This window comes from Pinus tabuliformis, chromosome 6 (assembly GCF_031772625.1).
Source record: "Pinus tabuliformis cultivar Carrire ecotype Pingquan chromosome 6, CPIR1, whole genome shotgun sequence".
Lineage (NCBI taxonomy): Eukaryota > Viridiplantae > Streptophyta > Pinopsida > Pinales > Pinaceae > Pinus > Pinus tabuliformis.
The window spans coordinates 834,064,028-834,079,540 of NC_142292.1; positions in this window are offsets into that span (position 1 = coordinate 834,064,028).

The following is a 15,513-nucleotide window of genomic DNA, read 5'->3' on the forward strand; positions in this document are numbered from 1 at the left end:
GATCTAGGTGGATATTGGTGGCCTCCCACCTATTCCACTTGGCTCACAACATTGTTTCCTATTTTGTAGTACAATTTACTATTTTGGTATTTTTCAGGTCTTGAACTTTCAGAGCCATTTTGAGGCCCTAAATGACAGTTTTTGGGGAGATGAGATGACAACAATCTTTCATTACCATTAACAATAAAAAATTGTACTCCTCGGATAGAAATTTCCAACGAGATATCATGCATTCCAAATAGAGATCACATGTCAAAGTTATGACGTCGGGAAGTTGATGTTCCAACTTACCCCATTGGGGCCCATAAGGCTTTGGTGCTTCATCTCCTAGGGTTAGGTTTTTGGATGTTTAAGGTTTTCTTATTCATTCTTCATGATAGAAAGGCCGCAAACTCATTGTAATACAATTCAAGAGGGGTGTAGCCATCACATCTCTTCTCAATGACAAGCTACCACCTTTCGAGCTAGTTTGTTTTCATTCTACTTGTTTACAATTTTCAACTTTTTCTATTATTTAATTGAAGTCAAGTTTCACCGTATCTCTGTGATTTTGGTTAGTTATTTATGTTTCATTTCATTCCCTTCATAAACTCGGATCACGGTTCTACTCAGAAGTATGCAGAGTGGGTACTCATTAGATGTGGAATTGAATTATGCATCAAATGTGTATCTACACCTTAAATTTGAGTAAAAATATAAGGAGATAAGCCAAAAATACAATAAAAAAATAGTTTCCTTACCTATAAGGAGATAAGCCAAAAATGCAATAAAAAATGGTTTCCTTTTTTCTTTAAGAATTCATTAATATTATTTTATTATTTTCCTTAAGAGACCCATTTTAGACCTCGAAATTCCCCTAATAGAATGCGTTATGATATTGTTGTGTAGTCAACTAGGTGAAATGAATAAAATCCAAAGGTATGAATCAAATGGAAATATCTAAGTGCTTTGCATAAGATGGTTGACCTAAGTTTATCTCATTACAGATTTGTCATAATTAGTTGGCCATCTACAGAGTCAAAGTTGACTTGTGGATGGCCCCTCCATTTTGATTCCATGATTGATATGGAAAATCATATAATCCCAATAAAAGTCACAGAAAGCAAACAAAATGAGTGGCAGTTCTACAGTGTGCTAATCACGTTCTTTTAAAATTTTATTGGAATACTCATTTATTAGGTCATCATCCAAAGGAAAAAAAAAAATATCTACAGAGTCACTATTTGTCTTCCTGTGACAACCCCTATTATTTTATACTTATGTATACAATGTAAATATTTGATAAAATTAAAATGCGTTGAGTCAAGGGACACAGATTCCTTGGGATGTTTTAAGGTTTCCTTACAATAGGAAATTCAAATTGTTTTATGACAACCATTGAAGGTTAGTTGGTGTGCCTTAAACAGACTAGTTTTCTAAATCAATTGAGTAGAAGAAGAAGGACGAGTCCGCTCTTACTTTGGAAAATTTGACAAGGAAGAAAGGATGATAATTTATGAAGGATGGATTGCATGGGAAACTGGGGAAAATAGTGGAAGTCAATCGGGATCGAAAAAAATGGTACAAAGCAGGAAAGGGAGGACATAATAGATGGAAATAAGGATCACATGGAGTGACTGGGGAAAATGTGCTTTCAAACAGCTTGGTACGTGGGAAACAAAGAAAAACATTTTTGGGGGGATAGATGCTAGCTAGGGAAAATGGGCAGCATAACCTCTAAATGGAAACCAAGAGTGATTTCAGTGTTTTTATGGGAATAGAAGAAAATAATCCCTGAAGGGTTGACAACAGAGAAAACATCCAAATTTCATACAACAAAGGAGAAACAACAAGGAAAATTTATGTTGTTGACTATGCATGCATATGCATTAATTCTAATGACTTGACGTTTGATTGATATTGAAGTACTAACTTGAATTGTTTGTTTCAACTATCCCTACCATGGAAACTTTGCAAAAGCACATTCATGGTCATGACTTAGTTATTTATTTATGTTATGATGTGTCTAATAATTGTGTGTGAATGAAAACAAATTACAAGCAGCAAAGGACATTGAGCAAAGGAATGAGTATCAGGATGGTTCAATATAGTTCCAATAGGTTACAACATGGGCATGAAGAAGTGTTAGGATATTTCGACACATAGGAAATAGTTAAGTACAACTTGGTCTAGTATAGTGTTAGGTATAGAGTTAGGTAAAGTGTGTTTCTTTACCTTGTACATTTTGTAACTTACAATCCGACGGTCACGATATGTAGTGATCCGACGGTTCATTCTCTCCTCAGTATTACCTACACTTGAATCGTGGCTTAACACCCGATTGGTCCATGATTTCTATTTAAAGTACATGGAGGGTCATTTGTAGGGTAATCCATCTATGAGAGAATCATATGTAAATTTTCATTCTTTTATTACTAAATTTCCTGAAGTGGCCGCGTTGGCTCAGGCCGTGGACTGTTTCCCTCTTTGAGGGTTTTAATCACGTCAAAATACTGGTGTATTGATCTGTGATCTGTTTTTGAGCGGTGTCCTTTGGTGTTCTATCTGAGGAACTTACCCTGTAAATTCCTACATGGTATCAGAGCTATTTGAGGGCTGCGTCCGTTGGTGATCCAAATCTGAAGCCGGTAGAACTGCATCCGACTGCCGTTTCCTAGATCTATTGTTTCCGACTACTTTCGGGCCGAGAGGACTGCTCTATTGTGTTGGGAGCATCTGTTCCAGTGAGTAACCCCTTTCATTTCACACGAAAAGGTTTCTGTTAGCCCTAGCTACGTCATTTTTAAGATCTGGAGGTATACAATGTTTATTTGTAGTTTACAGTCATTTTCTCTCTGTTTATTTCGGTTTCGGTTTATTTAGCTTTTTTTATTACCGGATCTATACCTTTCATTTCTGCGTATGCTCTTTACCCGGCGACTCTGTGCAATCTGGGCAAATCAGAAACAGAAAGGAAGGATTTTTCTCATGCGTATGCTCTTTTCCGCTGTGCCTTAGTGTGATCTCGGAAAATCAGAAACATTGAGGAAAATATTTAGTTTCCGGCTAAAGCTAACTTTGAGCTGCAAGGTCCATTTTTGAAAATATTTAGTTTTTCAGCTAAATCTAACTTCGAGCTGCAAGGTTCATTTTTTTTATTATGTCCGTGTTGGGTTTTGTGTTTTTTGTTTTGTAGGGAAAAAGAGCCTTCTCAAAGCGCACGCAACCCAAAGCGTCAACCCCCCCCCCCTTCTGTCTCTCTCTCAAACTTTTTGTATAGCTCACTTGGTGCAAAGCTAATTTATGAGAGTAGAGGTCTTAGGTTCAAGTCTCCATTTTGTGGGGGTGGACTTTTTCATTTCCGCACTTCGTCAGCGACTTCATCAATTTTTTTTCAAAAAGCCATAACTTCTTCATCCGGAAGTTGTTTTCAGAACCGTTTTTTTTTTAAACGGCCTAATTTTTCGAGATATTTCCATTGGTACACTTAGTTTTAGCATCTATAGCTTCAGTTTCTGTTAAAAATGGAAATTCCATGCCAAGTCATTCTTGATAGCACTAACTACTTCCAATGGTGGTCCTATATTGTGGATTTACTTAGAAGTAAAGGTCTTTAAAGAATAGCCACAGGCCAAGTGACCAAACCCAAAGATGAAGATAAGGCATCTAAATGGGAAAATAGGCAAGACCAAGCACGTGGGTTGATAGCGATGTCTATTTCTCCAGATCTTAGATTCCATATTGCAGAACTTGATACTCCTGATGAAGCACTGCAACAAATTACTAAAGTCTTTGGAATTAAAAATGAACTTAAAGCCCATCAACTTGAAAATGAATTGCTTACATTGGACCCCAATAATTTTTCTTGCATTGAAGATTTTTTTTCCAAGTTCAAGACCCTTAGACTTCTCTTGGAAGGTGTTAAGGTTAAGAAAGAAGATAGTAGCCTTATCTACGCCATTCTTACTAAGTTGGGACCAGCCTATTCTGTGTTTGTTTCCACCTTCCATTCTACAAGAGAAGCCTTCATTTCTCAAGGACAAACCTACAAGTCCCCTTCCTTTGATTCCTTTTGTGATTCTTTAATAAGGGAACAAGAAAAACTCTTACACCTTGGTCTTCTCCATCTTGGAAACTCTTCTAAGAAAGCGTTAGCCGCCCAGCAGCAACCAAATTCAAAGAATCCTAAGAAGTCGTATCCAAAAAGGAATGGTCCTAAACCAAACAAGGGTCCTAAGCAATTTCAGCCTCAAAATGAAAAATCATTCCAACAAAACGATAAGACAAATAAAAATAAAGGGAAGAAAACTGATAGACATTGCAACTTTTGTAATCGAGATGGCCACTTAGAATCCAAATTCTTTAAGAAGATGGAAGCCTTAGAAGCAGCAATGAACAAGCATAATATCCATTTGGAGCACTCTTCAACTTCAACTTCATCTTCAAGAATGGCACTTTCCGCATGTGGTTTTCAAGCATCTCAGTCTGGCTATGCACTAAATGTATCTTCTTCTTCTCATTCTCATGAGTGGCTCATTGATTCTGGAGCTTCTTATCACATGGCCAAAAACAAAGCCATGTTTTCTTCTTTAAATGATTGTAACACCAAAACTATATATGTTGGTGATGATAGATCTCTTAGTGTTGTAGGGACTGGAACTGTTCATCTAGACAATGGTCAGTTTAATGATGTATTATGTGTTCCAACCTTATCCTGCAACCTTCTATCTGTATATCAGATAACCCATTCAGGTGAAGGTAAAATCGTTGAATTTTCACCGCACGATGTTGTAATTAAGGACCTAAGAGATCCTAGACATATTTTAGCTACTGGAATTGCTGATGATTCTACAAGGTTGTATAAGTTTCACAACTTTGGGTCATCAAATCTTCCCTCAGTATTTGTTGCTCATAATGATGAAGTGAGAAAACTTTGGCATGAACGATTTGGTCACTTAAACTATCGCTCTCTTCAGAATCTATGTAAAGAAAATATGGTGACAGGTCTTCCAATGGTATCTTGCAGAGATGGTGTTTGTTCCGGATGTGTACTCGGAAAACATCATCAGGACAATTTTGAAAAACATGCCTCTTGCCACGCCTCAGCCTCTTTACAGCTCGTGCATAGTGATTTATGTGGTCCACTTCCAATTGCTTCATTCTCTGGCTACAAGTATTTCTTAACTTTCATTGATGACTTCTCCAGACGCACTTGGGTATACTTCTTAAAACTCAAGAGAGAAGTATTTAACATGTCCTTGGCCTTTAAGGCCTTTGTTGAAAAACAATCTGGAAATCAAATTCTTAAGCTAAGATCTGATAATGGTGGAGAATATGTTAAAAACACATTCATCAACTTTTGCACTGAGAATGGAATTCAAATGCAACATAATATTCCATATACTCCACAACAAAATGGTGTAGCTGAAAGGAAGAATCGCACCTTAAAGGAAATGGCTAATTGTATGCTTCAATCTAAAGGACTTAGTCTTAATTATTGGGCAGAAGCAATTAACTGTGCAAATTACATAATAAATCACACTCCTACTAAGGTTTTAAAGAATATCATTCTACAAGAAGCATGGAGCTCAAACAAACCAGATGTAAGTCACTTTCCTGCTTTTGGAAGTGAAGCATGGGCCCATATTCCAGATGAGAAACATAAAGCTTTAGAACCAAAGAGTGAAAAATGCACTTTTTTTGGATATTCTGAAGATGTCAAAGGATATAGACTTATTCCACTTAAGTCCAAAAATGTTATCATTAGAAGAGATGTAAATTTTGATGAAAATATATCGGCCTGCGAGCCTAGTTCGGCGGATGTGCCACCTCTCCCTATCTCTTCTACTTTTGAAAATATTTCTTCTTCAGATGATGAAAGTGAGGATGAAAATCCTCTCCCACCTTCTCAGGATCCTCCTTTAGCTCCTCAGCTTCCAAAATGGGTCTGTGCTACTCGGGATGCAACAGGTGATCTTGTCGGTGATCCTACAGATCAGCGACGTACACGTTCTTAGTTCGAGAGAGCCTCTTCTTTACTAGCTCAAGCTTCAGTGAATTATGATCCTGACACCTTTGCAGAAGCTTCAGGCCATCCAGTTTGGGAAGCAGCTATGAATGAAGAATATCATTCATTATTAGCAAATGATACATGGGATCTTGTTCCTCTACCAAAGGGACGAAAACTTGTTAGATGCAAATGGGTTTACAGAACCAAGTATGGACCAGATGGGAAAGTTGATAAACATAAAGCTCGTCTTGTTGCTAAGGGTTTTTCACAAGTTGAAGGCATTGACTACACTGAAACCTTCTCCCCTGTTGCCAAATGAACTCTATCCGCCTTGTTCTTTCCCTTGCTGCTTCTTTCAAATGGGAAGTCCATCAGATGGATGTTAAATCCGCCTTCTTGCATGGGGACTTGCATGAAGAAATCTATATGGAACAACCTATTGGCTTTATACAAACAGAATCTAGCCTTGTATGTCGCCTTAAGAAATCCCTTTATGGTCTCAAGCAAGCTCCTCAAGCTTGGTATGCCAAAATGGATAACTTTCTTTTAGAATCTGGCTTCTCTAGGTGTCATTCTGACAATACTGTCTACACCAAGAAAGTGGGCAAGTCTCTTATCATTCTTGTTCTTTATGTTGATGATCTTATCCTGACTGGCAGTGATCCCAACCTTATAAACCATGTGAAGTCTAGCCTTAAAAGGAAGTTTGAAATGACAGACTTAGGACACTTACATTATTTTCTCGGTCTTCAAGTCTTGCAATCCAAGGAAGGTATTTCCCTTTCTCAGTCCAAGTATGCCTGTGATATTCTACGCCATTTTCACATGGAAGACTGTAAGCCAGCCCCTTCTCCCTTTCAGTCTGGAGTCAAAATTTCAGTCATTTGTACTTCTCCTGAAGTTGATGCTACCTTATACCGTCAACTTGTAGGAAAACTTTTGTATCTAACCCATACTCGTCCTGACCTTTCCTTTGATGTTGGCCTTGTTGCTCGGTTTATGCAAAACCCACGTGAAATTCATTGGAAATCAGCTAAAAGAATACTTTGTTATGTTCGAGGTATAGTTCAGTTTGGGATTCATTACAGTGCCGAAGCAGCTCCTCTATTGGTTGGTTTCACTGATTCCAATTGGGCTGGTGACCCTGATGATCGGAAGTCTACTGCAGGTTATGTGTTCACTCTTGGTTCAGGACCTATTACATGGGCTTGCAAGAAACAGGTGCCATTTCTCTTTCTTCAGCAGAAGCAGAGTATCGTGGTGTCGTAGAAGCTAGTAAGGAAGCCTTGTGGCTTCGTCAAATCCTGTCAGAGTTTGGCTTTCAGCAGCAGCATCCGACTACACTTTGGTGTGATAATCAAAGTGCCATTCAGCTATGTAAAGATCCAGTCCAACATCAGCGTAGCAAACACATTGAACTGCACCTGCACTTCATCAGAAAGCTCATTTATGACCATGTTCTTGAAGTGCAATATTGTTCAACAGATGATCAAGTTGCAGACATCTTTACAAAGGCTCTCACAAAGGTGAAGTTCACTAAACTTCGATTTATGGTTGGAGTTCAGGAAGTTGTCACTAAGGGGGGATAGGCTCTAGTGCCTCCTTCCTTCTCCTATTGTGTCATATTTGTAAATCCTTCAATCCTATCCGAAGTTGTTCTTAAGGGGGGATGTTAGGATATTCCGACACATAGGAAATAGTTAAGTACAACTTGGTCTAGTATAGAGTTAGATAAAGTGTGTTTCTTTACCTTGTACATTTTGTAACTTACAATCCGACAATCATGATATGTAGTGATCCAATGGTTCATTCTCTCCTCGGTATTACCTACACTTGATCCGTGGCTTAACACCCGATTGGTCCATGATTTCTATTTAAAGCGCATGGAGGGTCATTTGTAGGGTAATCCGTCTATGAGAGAAGCATATGTAAATTTTCATTCTTTTATTAATAAATTGCGTGAAGTGGCCACATTGGTGTATTGATTTGTGATTTGTTTGTGAGTGGTGTCCTTTGGTGTTTTATCTGAGGAACTTACCCTGTAAATTCCTACAAGAAGCTTCAATGGAGAACAGGGAAGGAGAAAACTATCTTGATCAGATGGATATCTTGAGGAGACTAGGGGCTGAGATTAGGAGTTGTATCAGTCCTAAGCTTGTGGAAAGATGTCAACCAGCCAAAGAGTTGCATGTACAACCATGGTTGGTCTAATGAGTAATAGGTACAAAAAGAAAAATAAATCATTAGGTGAAATCATGTGTGTTTGAGCTCAACAATATGCCAATGAAAACACACCTGAATTTACTAGCATTAGCTGCATAAAGACTATTGTTGGGCATGGATTGGATATATGCACACATGACAAAAGTTGATTTTTATGAGAAGGCCATTGAATTATTGGATGAAGCTTGAGAGAGGAGAATATTACAAGGGAAGTGGAATCCCACTTTGGTGAGGTTGATTACATCCAAGAAAACTAAATGCAGTGACCGAAAAAGTTGCCTTCTATTTACTATGCAAATTTCCAACAATGAAAAGATAACAACAACATTGAGGAAGAGGAAAGTGAGGTGCTGAAAATATATCTTGTTTTGCAGTAGTATGAATATGTGTTTCCAGCTGATGTTCCTAGATTACCTCCTCATAGAGAGGTATATTTCTCTATTGAGTTGATGCCTGGAGTAGCACCAACATCCAAGGAACCATACAAGACAAGTATTCTAGAGTTAATTGAATTTAAATTATAGCTTAAAGATGTACTTGATAAGGGATATATAAGGCCAAGTGTGTCTCCATAGGGAGCTCTAGTTCTAATTGTGAAGAAAAAATATGGTACACTCAAACTATGCATTGATTACAAGCAATTAAATAAAGTGACCATCATGAACCAATATCTGTTGCCATAGATTGATGAATTATTTGACCAACTGAGAGGAGAAGCAATTCTCTCCAAGATTAATTTGAGGTGAGGCTATCACCAAGTACATATCAAGGATGAAGATATCCATAATACCACATTTCACAAGATATAGGCATTACCAGTTTGTGGTGGTTCCCTTTGGGCTTACTAATTCCCCTGCCAACTTCATGTATTTAATTAACATTATGCTATGTCCTTCCTTGTATAAATTTGTGATTGTATTCATTGATGATATATTGGTGTACCCAAGGATTGAAGAAGAACATGAAAAGCACCTAACTATAGTGCTACAAATGTTAAGGGAACACAAGATTTATTCAAATCTTGGTAAGTGAGATTTCATCCGATCACAAATACATCATTTCGAACACATTGTGTCCAAGGAGGGGATAACAATTGATCAGGAAAAGATCAAGTCCATAATGGAGTTGCCAACACCGAAAATTTTGAATGTGATTAGATCATTCACGGGGTTGGCATGCTACTACAGAAGGTTCATCAGAAACTTCTCCAAGATAGGCCACCCAATCACTTACTTGCAGAATAAAGAAAAGACGTTTGAGTGGACAACTAAATGTGCAACAAGTTTTGGCCATTTGAAACAATTGCTCACTAATGCACCAATGTTAAGGACTGAAAATTCAGAAAAATATTTTATGGTTTACACAAACGCATGAAAGGAAGGGCTTGGTGGAGTTTTGATGCAAGAAGGATAGGTATTTTGCTGTGAGAAACGAAAGCTAAATGAACATGAGGCAAACTATGTAACTCTTTATTTGGAGTTAACTTCCATCATTCCATGCATTGAAAATGTGCAGGCATTACCTCCTCAACGGAAGATTTATGCTTATGACATATCACAAGGGACTCAAATATTTGTTTGATCAACCTAAGATGAACACAAGACAAGCTAGGTGGTCGACTATACTTAGCGAGTTTGACTTTAAAATAGGGTACATCAAGGGCAAGGAAAACAGGGTTGGCGATGCAATCAATAGAAGGATTCAATTAAATCACATGAAAACCATAAGCTCTTATGGATTGGACCTATGAGAACATGTCAAACATGTAGGGTAGCATGATGAGAAGTATCAACATATAAATTAAAAGCTACAAAAAGATGGTGAGTGTGGAAAGGACGAAGAATAACGTCTCACAGATGATGGTCTAGTTATATTCAAGAATGGAATATATGTGCCAAACAATGATGATATGAAGAGGCTCATAACAAGAGAGTTCCATGTTAAACAATATTCCGACCACCCAGAATACCAAAAGACTCTCGTGGTAATCAAAAGGTTTTATTATTGGCCTTATTTGAAGAGGGAACTAGTTGATTTTATTGCTAAATGCATGAAGTTCCAACAAGTGAAGTCTAAATGTAAACACTCAACAAGTTTATTGTAGTCCATTTCCATTCCAAAATGGAAGTGGGAAGTGATCTCCATGGATTTCATTACCAGTTTTCCAAGAACCTCCAAACAACATGATGAAATTATGGTGGTAATTGACAAGTTGAGAAAAGTGGCTCATTTTGTAGTAGTCAAATTCACCAATTCAACTAGTGAGGTGGCTCAAATATTCATAAAGGAGATTTTGAGGTTGCATGGAGTTCCAAGAAAATAATTTTAGATAGAGATGGCAAGTTCACTTCAAGGTTTTTAAGGGAACTATTTTCATGCTTGGGAACAAAATGTACCTTCAATAAAACTTATCATCCATAGATGGATGGGAAAACAAAGAGGACAAATAGAATCCTTGAAGACATTTTTAGGATGTATGTGATGCACCAACCAAAGAAGTCGGAAGAGTTTCTTCCACTTGTAGATTTTGTATACAACAATGGGTACTAAGAATCTATAACGATGAGCCCATTTGAGGCACTTTATGGAAGGAGTTGAAATACTCCCATCAACTTGAGTGATCAGTTAATAGGTTCCTTATTGGGCCTGATATGCTAAAATAGATGGAGCAACAAATGTAGATTGTCAAGAAGAATTTAAACGTGGCAAGGGACATGCATAAAATCTATGCAGATCAACATAGGGTGCATAAGGAGTTCCAAGTTTGGGAACATGTTTACTTGAGATTTATACCCAAGAAAATTTCCTTGAAGATCGGGTCATGTGCCAAATTGACACCACTATTTTTTGGGTCTTTTGAGATACTTGAAATAATAGGGCTAGTGATCTATACGCTGGCCTTAGCTCCATCAGTAAAATTCCATGATGTTTTCCATGTCTCTTACTTAAAATATATGTACATGACTCTAATCATGTGATTGATTGGTCTGTGCTACATGTGGAACCAGAGGGAGAGCTTCATCTAGAGTCACTATTCATCCTATACCGAAGGAGCCTCAAGCTCTGGAATAGAGAAATAGAGCAATACAAAGTGTAGTGGAGGCACTTGGACTTGAGGAAACCACATGGGAAATGGTTTATTCAATGCAGGCATTGAATATCCTTTTTTTTTTCTGGTTGTTAGAAAATGTATATAAATTTGTAAACACTCTACATAGTTGTGTATATAAAGCTCCAAAAATAATATGTTTCTTTTTAAGCATGTATTTTGTGTTGTATATGGACAAAGAACACCAAGGACAGTGTTCCCCCAAAGGGGAGGGTTTTGTGATAGCCCCTATTATTTTACACATGTATACAATGTAAATATTTGATAAAAAGAAAATGGGTTGAGTCAAGGGACACAAATTCCAAAGCTAGGAGGTTACTTGATTGTGATGTTTCAAGATTTCCTTACAACAAGAAATTTGAATTATTTTATGACAACCATTGAAGGTTGGTTGGTTTGCCTTAAATGGACTGGTTTTCTAATTTAATTGAGTAGAAGAAGGACAAGGGCCATGATTGTTTTTGAAAATTTGACAAGGCATAAAAGACAAAATATTATGAAGGATGGACTGTGTGGCCAGCTATGGAAAATAGTGGAAGTCAACCTAGAAGGAAAAGAAAATTAATAGTATAGAGCATAGGGGAGGAAAAAATAGATGAAAAGAAGGATCACAAGGAGAGACAGGGGAAAAATCACATTCAAACAACTTGCTATGTGGGAAAAAGAGCAAAACATTTTTAGGGGGACGAGTGTTGGATGGGAAAACTGGGAGGCATAGCCCGTGAATGGAAAGTGTGAGGGATCTCAATGTTTTTCCAAGAACAAAAGAAAACAATCCTTGAAGGCTCAACAATAGGGAAAACATTCAGAGGTCTTACAACAAAGGAGAAAAAACATGGATAATTTAGTTTTTAGGGGGAAAGAAGGAATTAATAAATTACTCTCAGATGAGGAACAATGGCCTCTCAATTCCCTATTAGCTAGAGGGTGGAGATAGTTTTCTTATGAGACCCTTGATAGTTGGGGTTTGATCTGAAAATGAAGATCTTAGATTACTTTTAAGTTATTATAGACTCATGTGCATGGATTTGACTACATTACTTAGTGCAATGGATCGATAAGATTGCAAATAACATAGACAAGGAAGCAGTTAAAGAAACATAATAGACAAACACAAATAGCACAGTGGGTTTAATCTGGAGTTAACCCAAAACTATTGGGCTACATCTCCTGGTCCAGCCTTCAGTGGTGACCTCTCTATTATGTCTTCAAGAGAAAAGTTTTACAAACTGTGAGCTCAATTTGAGTCTCAACACAACAGATACAAACAACAAGAGTTTGCTTGAATCCCTCAAGCCTCTCTGAGTACAAAATCTCTTTCTCTCCTTCTCTGGCTCTGTTTTCTCTCTGTCTCAACACTGCTTGCCTCTGTCTCTACCATTCTGTGGCTTTTAAGCCAATTAGCGATGTCTGTTCATTTCCTCTTCTGGGCTCTCTAGCTTCCAGCCTCTATCCGTTCAAACCCCCTCTAAGCATTAACTAATCATGGTGTAACATCTTCAGGGATGGTGGCCACCTCTTCTGCAATGGAAGGAACCATCGGTGCTTTAGAACTCCCCAAAACAATCGTTCTCTATTTACACAGAGAATACACAGAAAGCCTATAAAAATCCGCCCAAACGCCCTTTATCGGACTTCAAATACTATCGATTCCACCCTATAATCCTTTCAGATCTGTCTTTGGGGTGCTATGGCAAGTGATCATGATCCAATGGTTATTATTGATTTCAGGTGGCTTATGCATCCGGAGCTTACCCACCCGAAAAGGGTGGTTTTCTCTCTCCATCGCCTGGCCACGTGGCGGCCAATGTATGGGCTTGAGTAAAGCCCGTCCAATACCACTTACCGCCTACGGTCCGCCCAAAATCCCGCTTGTTACGGAACTTAAAACACATCTCGCTGCATATAAAAACCTTCCGGGTCCATTATATTGCCCAATTCACATTTCCTTTGTATTTGTAAAAATACATTAAAACACTGAAAATACCGTCGAATGGCTTTATGGCGGACTTCAAATAATATACATTTGCATTTATGTTTACCCTTTCGGGTCTGGATTCATCGCATCGAGCGCATTCCCTTTGTACTTCATTTATTTAACGAAAATGCGAAATACATAGAAAAACCTATTTTCTGGAACTCAAAATATATTAAGCTTCATCTATAATCCCATCGGGTCCGACTATTGCAGTCGCATGTATTAGCCCCACTCCTTTGTGTTGCTCTGATGTGATATTGCGATGCGACATGTCGCAATCGTGTATCACATATTCCCCGGGCCATTGGTAAGCGCTCCTTGTATTTTGCCGACGCGATATTGCGGATTAACCTGCGTTGTCGATCTGCGCGCTTGATCGACGACCCTTGTTGACCCGTGCTAATCGTTGTCGCAACATTTATGTGGTAGCCTCTGATAAACCCTGTTTTTCATTGTTTCTTCATGTTTTTCAGGCCCGATAGTGTAATCCACCATTTATGTGGTAGCCTCTGATAAACTCTGTTTTTCATTGTTTCTTCATGTTTTTCAGGCTCGATAGTGTAATCCACCATTTTTATAAGTTAATCCTTTTGCGATAGTTTTTTATTTTGAAGATGTAGAGGGTTTTTAGGATCCATTTTGGATCACACCTTCCCACTGAAAAAGTTTTTGGACAACCAAAAATTGGTTTTTAAGCATCAATCAAGTAAGGATACAACTTCCTCACTTGTCCAATCTCTATCCATCTTGCACTGCTTGGTTTTGAACCTTTGAGTCCAATTCTCAGGTACTTAACATTCCCTCTACGCGTAGTTCTCACCTTCCTATCCAGAACTGTGTCTTTTTGCAACTCATTGAGATATTCAGGCAACATATCATCAATAGAAGTCAACTGACTTTGCTCTTTTGGATATTCAATCAATGACGGTTCATATAGTCTCAAGTTCTCTGCATTAATGACTGAATAGATATTCATATAAGCTGGAAAATCAAGGTGGAAAGTGTTTTCACCAATTTTCTCAAGTATTTTGAAAGTTCCATACCTTATTGGCTTCAGCTTCTAACCTTCACCTTGCATTCTGTCTTTGTTGATGTATAACCAGACTTGATCACCAACTTGGAAGCTATGCTCAATTCAATGCTTGTCATGCCTTGCCTTGTACTTGGCATGGCTTCTCTCCAACTGTTCCTGCACTGCCTGGTGAATTTTTTGGATCTGTTCAATGAACTTGGTTGCTTTGTCCACATCACTATGTTCATCAACTACTATGTCTTTACTAAAGGCAAAATCCAAGGGATATTTTGGTGTAAAACCAAAACAAGTCTTAAAATGAGATCTCTGTGTAGAAGAGTGCTTAGCACGGTTGTAAGCATGTTGCACATAATAGAAATTTTCATCCCAAATCTTGGGATGCTTGTTGCAATAGCCCCTAAGCAACTGGATCACTGTCCTGTTGACCACCTCTTTTTGGTCATCTTTTTGTGGATGAAATGTTGTGCTCTTCTTCAATTTGGTGTCCATAAACTCCCATAGACTTGACCAAAACTTCCCAACAAATCAGGAATCTCAGTCAGATAGAATAGAAGTGGGTAACCCAAAATGAACCCATACATGCTGAAAGAACAACTTTGTTGTTTGTTCAGCTGTAATCTGCTTGTTACAAGATATTAAAATACACATTTTGCTGAACCTATCCACAGTAACATATAAATAATCATGACCTTTTCTAGATTTTGGCAATCCCCCCACAAAGTCCATGGAAACACTTTCCCAAGGATGAGAAGGAACTGGAAGTGGAGTGTACAAGCCTAATTTTCTATTGTTGGGCTTGCTTTTAGCACACATAGTACATCCTTTAATATATCTAGAAATTGTTTCATGCATCCTTGGCCAATAACAAAACCTTTGCAACTATGCAACTGTTTTACGTACACCAAAATGGCCTGATATTAGGGAAGTATGTGCTTCTCGGATTATGTTAACTCTTTTAGTTTGAGGAATGCATAACTTTCCAAAATGATATAAGAGTTGATCCTTAACATAATAATCAAATTCTTATACTTGTTTACCATGACTTAAGGTTGCATATACATCTTTAAAATCTATATATTGAGCATATTGTTCAATGTAGCTTTCATGCATTACTGAGTTATGCTTAAGTATAGTGGATGCATTTATGATTGGTCTGGATAACATATCTGCAACATTATTGT